Below are 14335 nucleotides of genomic sequence, written 5' to 3'. Positions count from 1 at the left end.
CTCCCAGAATTCCTCAGCCAGCATACCTGGCTGAGGAATTCTGGGAGTTGAAGTCCATGAGTCATAAAAGGGCCAAGTTTGAAGACTCCTGCTCTAAGGGAACCCAGGCTGACATTTAGAGTCTAGTTAGCAAGATTATTCAGCCCTCTGTCTACACTCGGGAACGATCGAAGCGTCCAATATTCTTCTCCAATATGCTTGCACAGGATTTAACTTCTCGAGGGACGTGAGGTTCGTTTAATAAAGACAAAATCGCGCCCTTCCGGGCTTAATACGACTACCCTCCCACTTTTCCCCCGCGCTATCTGCCCCCCCCCCCACGTCTCCCCCTCCTTCTCTGCTCAGGGGGCTCCCTCGGCAAAAGTTTATCCACGCGGAGGCGCAGCGCGGACGGGGAAGCCCTCCGGCCCGCCCCCTCCCCGCGAGGGCTCCTCTCCAGGCTCCGCCCCCAGCAAAGCGCCTGCTTAAAGCAAGTTTCGGGGCGATCTGGAGGGAGGCTGGGTTTCTTTTTTAACACCCCCCCTCCCTCCCCCAGCTGTAGCTTTTGAGCTGCCAAGGGAGATTCGCGTGCCAGTTGTTGGGGAATCTGGAAGAGAACGCTAACCGTGCTCTGCTAACGCTAACACAGTCTGCCCGTTTGAGGTCGTTGGGGCTTATTATTATTATTATTATTATTATTTTCCCCCCCCGTGGTCTTTTTTTGCCCATCATCTAGCAGTTTCACAGAGCGTGGATCTAAGAGCAGAGCAAAGTCAATTTGAAGCAGCATTAAGCGGTTTCTTTTGGGGGGCAAACTGCAACAGGTAGGAGACCCACGGAAATTTGCATTTGCAAGATGCAAAATTAAGTGTAATCATCTCTCTCTCTCTCTCTCTCTCTCTCTCTCTCTCTCTCTCTCTCTCTCTCTCTCTCTCTCTCTCTCTCTCTCCACTCTGGCTCTCGCTCTCATTCTCTCTCTCACACACACACTTTTCTTTCCTGTGATTGAGGAGTTGCTAGGTAAGCAGGTGAGTGGGTGAAGAAGAGGAGCAAAGCTGATGGGTTTTGTCTGTGTTTTTTTTTTCTTGGAATCTTCTTCTTCTTTTTTCTGAGGAAGCACCTGTGTGAGAGATTTGGGGCTGTCCTCCTGTCCATTGAGCCGGGGTGTTGATCCAAAGTATCTAATTGTGTTCCTGTTGCCTGAACTGTAAACCTCCTTGAGATTGGCAAGGTTTATTCCAAAGAACCAGGAATATAACGCTTGTTGAATTCGTATTCATTGGCTTTTTTGGGAGGTTTTGTATATGGTATGTTAACAATAATGAATTTTCTTCCTTTTTTTAGTTCAGCATGTTGCTCTTAAGGCTAATGTGAACCAGGAGGGTGATAACAGCATTGGTGGTTCAGCTAGAAAGATTAAAAGCAAAAAGCAACAAGAAAAACAAACAAAAAACCCCTCACCCTGAAATCCGTGCAACTTTGGTGAATTTGGGGGTGGGTGGGTCCTTAATATTTTCTGCTGTGCCTTTATAGTCATTGTGCATCCAGAACCGAAGCTATTGAAAGTAAGGGGATGTTGCATTAAACACAATTTTTATTCTAACAGTCCTGGAATGTAAAAGGATTCTCCGATGCTTATGGTCACAGATAGGACTCGTGGACAGGCCACTACTGCTTTTATTAAAACTTAATTCAAGCAGGACAGAAGTACCTCTGCTTAATGAAAAGGCAATCCAAGGAGCAAAGGTTCCAGCTTTCTTAAACACTCAGATCCGTAGCTTGAATGTACTTCTGGATTCAGCCCTGAAACTGAATGACCAGATTTTGGCAGTGACTATAAGAGCTTTGTCTTAACTAAGGTTAGTTTGGCAGCATTGCCAGCTCTTAGAGATTTCATATTGGGGCTGTAACACCAAATGCTTTTGCTCTATCATTTGGGTTGATTTAACACACTCCACATGGAAACTTTCTTGGAAAAATCTTCAGAGGCTTCAGCCGGTTCAGCACTCTGACAGTTGGCTGGCTTCAGAGAACAGGCAAATCCATTTCTCCAACATTTACACTTGGGAGCTTTCTGTTTCTGCTTGCAAGTTAAGGTGTGGGTTGTGACTGTACAACCTCATGCAACCATATTGTCCCAACACTGAATGTTCAGGACCTAGACTATACTCTTGTCCTCCAGGAAGAAAGTAGTGGTGGTGTAAGTTGTGTAAAACTCTGCGCACGAAGGCATGACATCTGGGTAGTATAACATCTGTAACTCTGTCCTCTGAAATTTCAAGGGAGAACAAATTATATATACCAGCACCATTCTGACAGGTCCTTGAGAGAAGTTCTTCCCCCAATACATAATTGGTTGGACATATTAAAATAAACTTGGATTTAAATAAATGATGTATCTATTCCTAGTTTCTGGCGCTCTCTTCTAAGTCAAGCCAGATTAGTTCCATCTCTGTTGGCCTTCTGTTAGTAGGGTATTCTGTGTTCATTCAGGCTGTGGTAAAGTAGGAGTAATCTAGTGCTGCTTTATTTCCTAACTAGATTTTAAACTCTGTTTTAATGTTTTATTTATAATATTTGATTGCTTTATTGACATCAGCTTTGGAAATTTCTGAACCTGCTTCTGAATCAAAAGGAAACATTTGTTAATCTTGCAAGTAAAGAATGCTTTAATATTGTTTATGAATTTGCCTTATACTTCTTGAAATCATCTTACATTTACACCTAATGTTCAATCTTGCAGAGAATTCCATAGCTGGGCCATTACTCTGTGGAGAAATATTATATTTGATCTGTCTTGATAAATAAGTTTCATTGGATTACTTTAGGTTATAGATACATTTGTGCACTGACACACCTATACATCATGCTGTGTATAGCATGTTTTCCTACACCTTATGTAGTATTATAAACAGAGATCCCCTGTCTTATCTTTTCTAAAAGAAAAAAAAAATACAAATGCTGTAACCCTGGTCATATGAAATTGTTTTAGGCTCTTAAACAGTTTGATTGTCCTTTTTTGCATCCTTCTAACTAAATGGTGACTTCCCAAACAGTCTCTTTTTTCATTATTTATAGGTAATTTCATTTCATTTCATTTATTAAATTTGTATACCGCCCTTCTCCCGAGGGACTCAGGGCGGTGAACAGGGCACATATAAATAGAGAATACAAAAATTAAAAAAGAATTAAATAATCGCCCAGATAAAACAATAACAATATAAAAACCCATTAAAAACCCTAACATCCCCCATCAGGTCCTAAACTACTCAAACCTATATTTGGCTACTCTGTTGGTCTTGAGTGGGTCATCTTGTTCACTGATAATTACAAGAGTGATGCTTATTATAGAACTCAGATAACTCATCAAGCTTAAGTATGTACTTATATAATATCATTGGCATGTGGGCAACCCATACCTAAGAAAAGACTGGCATATTGGACGAATGCATTGGTCACAAATGCATCTTTGTTAACTCAAAGGAGCACAGCCCTGAATTTAACATGATCTCCAATTCTAAAGGATTGGGAAAAAAACCCCAGTTTAAACTAAACCAACTGTGGTCTGCTCAGTTTTCATATTTTGCCAACTAAGATAGCTAATTCTAACTAAAATCGATCCTGTAACTTACCCCAATGAAACATATGTGTATATGTGACACACTTTTTATTGTATTTATTTGTACTGTATGTATTAATATTGCAAACCCTTGCCATGGTATATGTGTATGGAGATGACCATCCAAGTCATGGTTGTCCGAAAGGTGCTTTTTTTCCCCCCTCAAAAGGCAACTGGACTTTGTTTTTTCTTTGAAAATGTTTGACTTCTCATCCAAGAAGCTTCTTCAGTTCCTCAGAACTAGGATGAGAAGCAAAATGTTTTCAAAGAAAAACAGCAACAACAAGAAAGTCCAGTTGCCTTTTGAGGGGGAAAAAAAACCCCACACACCTTGGGGACACCTTGTCATGGTAGTGATGCTGGGTAGCACACAGAGAATTAAAGCCAACAATTTATTTATTTATTTATTTGGATTTATATACCGCCCCTCTCCCAAGGGACTCGGGGCGGTGTACAGGGCAATTAAAACACTATGAACAACACATAATATACAAAAATTAAAATGAAATTAAACCAAATAGCCCTAAACAATAAAACACATTCTAAAATTTACAATTTTTAAAATTTAAGATCTAAAATCCCAGTCCCTCAGTCCAGGTTGGCAAGTTCAAATAGCCAAGTCTTCAGGTCGCGGCGAAAAGAGCAAACGTCGGGAGCCATCCGGAGCTCAACAGGGAGCTGATTCCAGAGGGCAGGCGCGCCCACAGAGAATGCTCTCCCCCTGGGGGCCACCAGTCGACATTCCCTGACCGACGGCACCCTGAGGAGGCCCTCTCTGTGGGAGCGCACAGGATGATGGGAAGTTAACGCCGGCAAAAGGTACTCCCGTAAATACCCATAAATTATAACAATAGAATCTAAGAAACGATAATATGAAACATATTTGTGAGCCTAAAATTCCACTGTTAATACATACAGACCAACAACGCACCACCAACATGACTGGTTTAACCGACAGGCTCTAATAATAGATGTAGGGACATCTAGGTCTTCAGTGCCTTATGAAAGTCTAGAAGGATTGGGCCCCTGCTGACATCTCAGGATTGCTGTGCCATAGAGCATGTGGATGTCAAAGGATCAGGTTAAAAAAAGTTATATTAGTTGAATGAATTACTAATCCAAGCTCTTTGCCTATAAAGTAAGGCTTCCATTTATAAAATTAAATGAGTCCCCGGTGTGCATATACCTACCATTCATATTTTTTTGTCCCAGATACTTTTTCCTCTTTCCTTCCTCTTTTCACCAGGATGAAGCTGTGGGACAAGGAGATGAGATGGCTGCTGATAAGAGACAGGGAGGAACAAAACCAGTGATGGTGATGAGACTGTTTAAGGAGAAGTAACTGGACAGGGAAGGAGAGATGAGAGAGATGCCCAGCTTAGACAGTACAAAAAGGATTAATATTCAGCAAGCAGATAGTGCCTTCCAGCCAATGGCTAATCCTCAAAGGGTTTCTGCGCTTTTAAGCAGCATACCTATAGGTATCTATACCAGCATTTTCCACCTGAGCTTGGTTTCAGCAGAATCTTTTATTCTTTGCAAATGTAGAATGAGCCCTTTCCCAGTGCTTAAGAAATGATGGTGGGAAGGAGGGAATTCATGCGTTATTTATCGGCGTCGCTTCATGTATTTGTACTAGCCACACTCACTCTTCAGCAACTGGTAATGTTCCTGACTCTTGCTTGGGCGCACCGGTGCTGATATTGGCTACTGAGCTGCTATGAGCTGTTAATTAAAGCTTTCCTCAGTGTCCTGGAATGTCTCATGCATAGGACATTTTTGTTTGAAAGTTTATCTTTGTTCACTCTTGGGGCCAGCTAAAAACCTGCAGCCTAAAGGGGTTGGGAAGAACAAATTTTGGCCCATGCAAAAACTCTACTGACCTTTGGTCCTACACCCGAAGCTAATGTGTAATTGTAAAATGCTTGAGTTTGTAGGACTTAAGTTTAGATCTTTGGTAAGTTACTTTGTGTTGGAGTTATGAACTGTTTCACTCCTTGTACTAGCATACGATTGAACTGTGGTTTGTTACATCACAATTGTGTAAATTCATATACCACAGTGTGCTAAAAGGTTCGTGACACTTTCCCGACATCCTCTGGGAACTCTGGGTCCCCCACCTCACTCCATCATCAAAAAGTAATGGCTTTTTTAAATGAGTTGCTACAGAAAACAATTTATAATCCGCCTTGGAGGCTAGTTCAATTATCACTTTAAGGCTAGATTCGTACATTATTCTGAATAAATCTTATCAAACATGCCATGATGGACTGGGCTTCCTAACACTTTAAGTCTTAATTTATAGTTTACAATTCATTAAGGATGGCTTTACGCAATATGCTTGGTTAAAACCAGATAAATGCTAGTGTGTGGCATGGCAAAAATGTTTTTGCCAGTAAATTAGCAAAGAGGTGGAACTGGGGGTGAGGAATAACTATATGTATTTTCTACCAATGTTTTTTTTTATAAAGCATAACGGTTAGCTGGAAGTAGGAACTGTAGATTCTTGATCAAGATGATCTTCCTAATATTATTACAATAGTATGTTAATTATGATGCTTTGTCTCTTATGGCATTAGAATTGACCTTGTGGCTTTAGCTCTTGGATATTTTAATCTGATATCTAAAGGTTTTAACCACAGCTGTAAAAATATCGTAAATACACAAGACTGGAATAAACTGGAGAGTTAAGTTGGCCCAATAAAATAGTTGTGCAGAATTTGTGCAAACTTAGTTGAGGAGGGGCCCTGTCTACCTATAATATAAGTAAGAAAGCATGAGGAATCCTAGCAAATGTATATATATAGTCTCCTAACAACTGAAATAGGACTGAGCAGGATACTTATTGCTATAACACTGAGAGAAAAGTTATTTTGGCACAGTCAGAGGTAAACAATTACTTTTGAAATTATTCCTAGATCTTGGAGTGCCAGATAGTTAAAAGTGGAAAAAAGCAGTCTTAAAGCAATGCTGATTAATGAAAACCTCAGCACTTTATATAATATTAAAATATTATCTACCTTATATTTACTACAGCTAAAGTTTTTACTTTGCAGTAATTTCCAATACCTTTTTCAATCTAGTTGCTGTTGTGATGTGACAATAGAATTGAAATAAATAGCATAAGTTCAGGATAATTACATTTAATTGTTTCCTATTTTTAAATTGAAACCCTATTTTTAAAGCTGTGTTTCGAAGAACAGTTGCACAACATGCAACCTCACACTTGGGCTGCTCAACTTTCAAATGTCATCTCTCAATATGGCTTCTCCATCCAATTCCCAGTCTAATCAGATCCAAAAGCCAAGGATGCTTTCAAACAAGAAGTTATTGATGCAGCTACCCGAGGTGATATTGCAGCACTTAAATATGTCAAGTGTTTGAAGTGGCCAGCTCAATACAAATGAACCTCCCAGTTAGAAAAATAGACAACTTATATGCCTTAACATCCCAGAAAAGCTTTTCTGAAAGCTCGATTTGAATAACTGAACTCCATGGTAAGATATGGGAAGTTTCAAGGAGCCAGTTTGGCCTAGTGGTTGAGGTACCACGCTAGAAACTGGGAGATGGTGAGTTCTAGTCCCCCCTTAGCCATAAAAGCCAGATGGGTTTCTCTCTCAGCCCAACTCACTTCAGGGCTGTTGTGAGGAAAATAGGGGGAGAAAGGTGTGTTAGATATTATTATTTATTTATTATTTATTTATTAATTTAATTTGTATACCGCCCTTCTCCCGAAGGACTCAGGGCGGTGAACAGGGCAATACATAAAAACAAGATACAAAAATTAAAAATTATTAAAAAGTGATTAAACAGTGCCCATAATAAATTAATACAGATTAACAGTTAAAATCCATTTATAAAATCCAACCCTGTCCCATCAGGCCAGGCCAGCTTGTTCAAAGAGATGGGTTTTAAGATCGCGCCGGAAGGAGCGGAGATCGGGCGCCATCCGGAGCTCGACCGGAAGATGGTTCCAAAGATCCGGTGCACCCACAGAGAACGCCCTCCCCCTGGGGGCCACCAGTCGGCATTCTTTGACCGGTGGCACCCTGAGGAGGCCCTCTCTGTGGGAGCGTACTGGGCGGAGGGAAGTTCACCACTTTGAATTATCTGTAAAAACAATAAAGGCAGGATATAAATAAATAAAATAAATAGTACATTTTTTGTAGGCATCGTTCATTGTTGATATTTGGACTTGGTTGAAACATCATGTTTTGTGGTGCTGACCCCAGTGCTTCCAATGGAACTGATATTTATGAAAATAAATTTGGGTTATGATTTTCTCAGTACAAACTTGGCAACTTTAAGATGTGTAGATTTCAACTCCTGTCTGTGGAATTCTGGGAATTGAAGTACACACATCTTAAAGTTGCCAAATTTGGAAAAAAGTGGTCTAAGAGATAAGTACTTTATCTAAGAGATAAGTACTTTTCTGAGGTACTTTTCTCCCCAAGCAGACACTACCCAGCATGTGCTCTTTGATAGGCTGAGCTGTCCCTAAATTGTATTTCCTGTAAATAAATCTACTTTATTAGTGTTATCAAACCGGCTCCCCCTAATCATTGCTCAGATCAGATTCCCAGTCTTAGGAACACAGAAATGCAGAACACTTCCAGTTCCTGTATTTCCCTTACTGCTCGTTTCTGACAAATGATCATCCTTGGGGTCAAGGTAAATATTTACTGAGATAAGATGTTTAGTGTTGGTTTTGCTTTGAGACAGGGTAGGAGAGAGTGCTTGGCTCCTCTCCATGAAGCCTTTAATAATGATGTTCCGTTGGCAACTTCTGCTCTCCCTTGTTCTTGCAGCTTAATTAATATAGAAACCTAGTTAATGCATAAATAAATATTGATGTCACCCTCCCTGTTGCTACACTGATCATCTGCTTCATATTGACACCTTCACAGGAATTCTTGTGAGGTCTTTGTGTACATTCAGATTGGGTGCTAGGGTAGAGAAGATGTTAGGGTCTCTCTACATCCTTCTTGCTATAATACATTCATATGGCTTCATTTTCATTATTTTTATTCTTGCTGTATTTTCATTATTTTCATTTCATTGTTTTAGGTATTGTTTTACATTTTTTTAGAATATTACACTCTACTATTGTAAGCCCTCCAGAGTAGCCCCATGGCAAGATGGGCAGCAAATAAATTTAATAATAAATAAATTCTATCCATCTCAACCTTTGGGAGAATTGCAAGTGGCATGATGGGATTCCCTGGCATTCATGTAAATAACATCATGATTATGTGTATTAGAAACAATCTACTGAATATAAAAATGGAACTACGTATTGTGCGGTTCTATTTTGAAGGTGAGTAGAAATTACCTTATTAGTGAATAATTTCATATTGCACAATGCTACAAGTTCTGGCTGCAAAAAAAGAGTTTTCTGTTTCTTCTTGCCATTTAGTGCTTGTCTGGATATTATACATAAGCTCTGGTGTCAGTGTAGATGGTGAGAATGGGGGCAGCATAATTGCAAATGTAAGAGTTCTACATCCATTTTCTGTCAAGATTTAGGTTGGATTACTATGGCACAGAAGACAAAGCCAATCAGAATGAGAATATCTGTAGTGGTAAGCAGAATACCAAATTATGCTACTTTTGGACTGTAGGACCAACAAATTCATGAAATGAGTTATTTGGTAGGGGTGGGGAGACAAGCAGAAGAAACATTCCAGATTGATTCATGAATATTATAGAAACAAATCATTATTTTTATCGAGTAAATGATGCATTAGAATAGATTATCATCTGATTGGGCAGGAAGAACCTCTTTGGCAATTGAGGTTAAGTTATAATTTCCCACCTTTAGCAGTTGAATTGGGGCTTTTGACATATGTATTGTTTTGGCAACAGTTAAAACACCAAGAAAATTTCCCCATGGCCTCTGTATAAGAGCTCTCATAGGACAAACATTGCATTCATTATGATTCTTATTTTGGGGTGTCTAAACACAGTACATTTGAATTTAGCTTTAATATTCTAAAGGGCAATTCCTATGTAGATGTTTATTACAAGTGGATCATGAATGACTCACAAATACTTTTAAATACAGGTAGTCCTTAACTTATGACCACAATTGAGCCCAAAATTTCTATTGTTAACTGAGACAGTTGTTAAATGAGTTTTGCCCCATTTTATGACTTTTCTTGCCACAATTGTTAAGTGAATCATTGTAGTTGTTAAAGTAATAACATGGTTGTTAAGTGAATCCAGCTTCCCCATTGACTTTGCTTGTCAGACAGGTGATCGCATAACTCAGGGACACTGCAACTATCATAAATATGAGGCAGTTGCCAAGCGTCCAAATTTTGGTCACATGACCATGGGGAGGCTGCAATGGTCATAAGTGTGAAAAACTGTCATGTCACTTTTTACAGTGCCCTTGTAACTTTGAAAAGTCATTAAACGAATGGTTGTAAGTCAATGACTACCTTTTGTTGTTAGTTGCGAAGTTGTGTCCGACCCATCGCGACCCCATGGACAATGTTCCTCCAGGCCTTCCTGTCCTCTACCATCTTATGGAGTCCCTTTAAACTCACGCCTACTGCTTCAGTGACTCCATCCAGCCACCTCATTCTCTGTTGTCCCTTTCTTCTCTTGCCCTCAATCTTTCCCAGCATTAGTCCTTCCTTCTCATTCAGTAGTATTTGAATTTCAACTTCAGGATCTGGCCTTCTAAAGAGCAGTCAGGGTTGATCTCCTCTAGGACTGACCGGTTTGAATGCCTTGCAGTCCAAGGGACTCGCAGGAGTCTTCTCCAGCACCATAGTTCAAAGGTGCTCAGCCTTTCTTACGGTCCAACTTTCACAGCCATACATTGCAACTGGGAAAACTGTGGCCTTGACTATACACACTTTTGTTGGCAGGGTGATGTCTCTGCTTTTTAGTATGCTGTCTAGATTTGCCATAGCTTTCCTCCCCAGGAGCAAGCGTCTTTTAATTTCTTGGCTGCAGTCCCCATCTGCAGTGATCTTGGGGCCCAGGAAAATAAAATCTGTCACTACCTCCATTTCTTCCCCATCTATTTGCCAGGAATTGAGAGGGCCGGATGCCAGATGCCATGATCTTGGTCAAGGACTACCTAAAAATATCAATTTTTGTGATATGGGATGGATCTAAAGGCATAGGTCTACTGACACAATGAGACTGTTCAGCTCAATGAAAATATTTTGAGCCATATATATGTCTCACTCACACACACACACACACACACACACACAGAGAGAGAGAGAGAGAGAGAGAGAGAGAGAGAGAGAGAGAGAGAGAGAGAGAGAGAGAGAGAACTTCTGCCAGCATGCAGTGTTAGGTCTCTTGGAAGAGCTAAATGCCCTCTTTCCCCTTTATTGATGAGCTTGTCTTATATGTCTTTCATTTCAGGAAAGTCCTGTAGAATTTCTTAGCATTGGATTAAAAAAAAACCTTTTTTCATAGATGGTGTAAAATCCTGATTTCCACAAGCCACTGATTTAGCTAGTTCTTATGCTCAACATTTTAAATGAGCCATTCTGGCATACCCCACAATCCATTTACCCTATCTCCCACATGGTTTCCCACAAATCACGCATATCAAGTCAGAAGTGTTCTGGGCTGTGGTCAAAGCTTCTCCCCACTTGCTTCTTAATGGTTTATTCTTCATGTTATCTGGCATAGCGTAATCTTAAAGTGGGTCAAATTCAGAGTCAGTACAGCTTGCCAGAACAAATTGCATTTAGCGGCACAGTCCTTCTGCCTTGCATCAAATCCTGGAGCACACAACAGGAACTTCCTCCGTTGTAGACAAGGAGTCTATGGGTTCAAGGGCCTCGGTTGAGTCATGACATAATTTGAAATTGAGTCTTTCCCAGCTTTTAAAAAAGTTTATTGTGGTTCTTTTGGCTCCACTAGAGATGTCAGAGAACTTCATTCAGGCTCTATTTTTATGTAAACGATCCTAATTTACACTTTCCAGACTACTGTGTACATTGGAGCATAGCTTTCGTCTGGATTTTGCACTTTGCCAAATTTTGTGATGCAGTTTTCGGCACAACATTTGCAGACCAAATGGAATATATTAGGAAAGTTACAGGGACATGTAAATGTTAAGGAAAACCATCTACGCGAGCAAATATGAAATGTTTTTTTTTAAAAAGAAATCACAGAATCACGTAGACATTTGATGAAACAGATGTACGATGGAGTTCATATAAAACTGAAATGAACTGAGTTTCGATGGATCTGTACATTCCTAAGTTCCATCCTTGACAGAATGTTTTCAGTGTTTTAATAACTTTATGTGTCTTTCAGTCTGACATGTTATTAGTCATCTATTCTCTTTTTCTTAAAATAATAGAATTTAGCTCTTACATATCCAAAGCAATACATTTGACTTTTTTTGTATTCCTAGAATAAACTTGAAAGTACCCATGAAAATTATTGACAAGGCGCTCTTAGGCTCAGTTCAGATAGTCCATTTTCAAATAGTTTGATTTCAGCAAAGTACAGCAAAGCAAAATTTAGAATCTAGTCAAAAGTTGTGAAAAATATTCGCCAATGCAGGATAGTCAACATGTAGTGAAATACGACAACAATTGAGCCCAAGAGTTGAGTCCAACAATTGAGGCCAACATTTCTGTTGCTAAGCAAGACAGTTGTTACAGTGAGTGCCCCATTTTATGACTTTTCTTGTCATGGTTGTTAAGTGAATCACTGCACTTGTTAGTAACACAGTTGTTAAGTGAATCTGGCTTCCCCATTGACTTTGCTTTTCAGATGGCTGCAAAAGGTGATCACGTGAACCTTGGACACTGCGACCGTCATAAATACATGCCAGTTGCCAAGTGTCCGAATGTTGGTCACGTGGCCACGGAGATGCTGAAACAGTTGTAAGTGTGAAAAATGGACATAAGTTAGTTTTTGAGAATTACTGAAACTTTGAAATGTTACTAAATGAATGGCTGTAAGTTGAGGACTACCTGTATAATTCATACAGAACTAAAATAGCATTCCTGAAATAAACACCAATTAAATTTTCAAGACCCTCCCTGCATATTTTTTTCCAAGTCATTGCTTCTAATCTTGATAAAAGCAAATAAAAAGGAAGCAATCTATATTTTTCAAGCCATGCCATTGAGAAGAATCATTTTAAACAGACTTATTTTTCACAATATGAGACTGGTATACTTGTTGCCTTTCAGGTATTCACATACAGTGTGATTTATTTTTTTATATTTGTCATCTTAAACACATCATGAACCTTCCTTCTTTCCTTTCTACTTCTGGAGTTTTGAATTAAAATTTGGTAAGATTTTATATGTAGTGACTTTATAGTAAAAAAAAAGTCTGCTCTGGAATTTGAGATTTAACCTCTTCTGGATGGAAATTCAGTTCCTCTGAAATAGCAAGTTTATAGCTTAGGAATGGTCTTTGACCTTCCTTTGGATTTAGGGGTGAGCAGTAGTATCAAAGAGTAAGTTTGCACAGCTATTTCTGCACAGCTATTTCTGTCTTAGTTATGCCTCGACTACTTTAGCTCCACTACTGGAGCAGCAGCTGGATTGCTAAGAGGTACATCATACTGGGTGACTATGGTTGCCAGTGGCTGTATGAGAACAATTTAATTTGTTGGCTTGGATCTTCAAAACTTTAAAGTAGGGGTCCCCAACCCCCGGTCTGTGGACTGGTACTGGGCTGTGGCATGCCAACAACCAGTCCACACAAACAAGCAAAGCCCCATCTGTGGGATGCAGGTAGCACACAAAACCATGCCCCCTCTGGTCTGTGGAAAAACCTCTCTCCACGGAACCAGTCCCTGGTGCCCAAAAGGTTGGGGACCTCTGCCTTAAAGGCTTGAACCTAATACATACCTATCTCCATAGGAAGCTTCCTGATTAATTAAGTTCAGGGAAGGAGTACTCTCTTAAAATGCCTTCATCTTCTGGGATCCGCTGGACAGACACCTTGTCTTGTGCTGCTCTGGATCTATGAAATGCCTTCTTCCAGAAATTTCACAGTCCTACATTTAGGAAAGGAGTCAAGTCCTTTATTTCTGCTATTTTCCTAGTTTGGCTATGTTGAAGGGTGATTTTAAACATTTTTTATTAGAGGTTAACTGCTTATTTATCTTACTTTTACCCGCCTTCGGTATTCTTTGGTAAAAATGGTTGGTTAACGTGCCAGCCTAGAAAACCAGGAGATTGTGAGATCTAGTCCGCTCTTAGGCATGAAAGCCAGGTGGGTGATCTTGGGCCAGTCATTCTCTCTTAGCCCAACCCATCTTACAGGGTTGCTGTAGTGGGAAAAAGTAGAAAGAAAGAGTGATTTTCTGCAGGCAATTAGCGTACATCCCTTCATTCTGTGCAAAGAAATAAATGAAGTATTATTGCAAGCTGGTTCTCTAGATCTTTTATGCCTTTTTGATCAACTATCTCAGCGATTTTTTAAAATAGGTTCCCATAAGTCTGCCAAGTGGAATTTAATGGCTCAGTTTTGAAAGCTCTCCACATCACAGTGCAATGTGAGAGAAGTGTTAATGTTCTCTTGGGACGCAGGCTGCTCTGGATGACCTTTAGCTTATTTTCTGGAAGACTGAAAAAAAGGCTGAAATCATACGGCTTTAATTTTAAAACTAAGAAAGCAGGCTAGCAAAAGGACAGTAAGAATCTCAAACTCAGTACGGGACTTCCGGTGGCTGCGCGGCGGAACCAGTACCGTTTTGAGGTTTGCTGATCCACTAAATGCAAATCTTGG

At 39.9% G+C, this 14335-nt stretch overlaps 1 protein-coding gene across 1 annotated transcript in view; it reads left to right on the top strand.

The window, feature by feature from the left end:
* The first annotated feature begins 779 nt into the window (after nucleotides 1–779).
* Nucleotides 780–14335, top strand: part of COL21A1 (collagen type XXI alpha 1 chain) — a 110126-nt gene continuing 96570 nt past the window's right edge. Inside the window, 1 exon segment of the mRNA XM_083349123.1 lies at nucleotides 780–803. The gene's annotated coding sequence lies outside the window, so the exon portion shown is untranslated.

The sequence above is a fragment of the Vipera ursinii genome (assembly GCF_947247035.1).
Source record: "Vipera ursinii genome assembly, chromosome: 1".
In the NCBI taxonomy this organism is placed as follows: Eukaryota; Metazoa; Chordata; class Lepidosauria; order Squamata; family Viperidae; genus Vipera; species Vipera ursinii.
The sequence above is the reverse complement of the archived record's forward strand: the minus strand, read 5'-3'. Positions and strand labels throughout refer to the sequence as shown.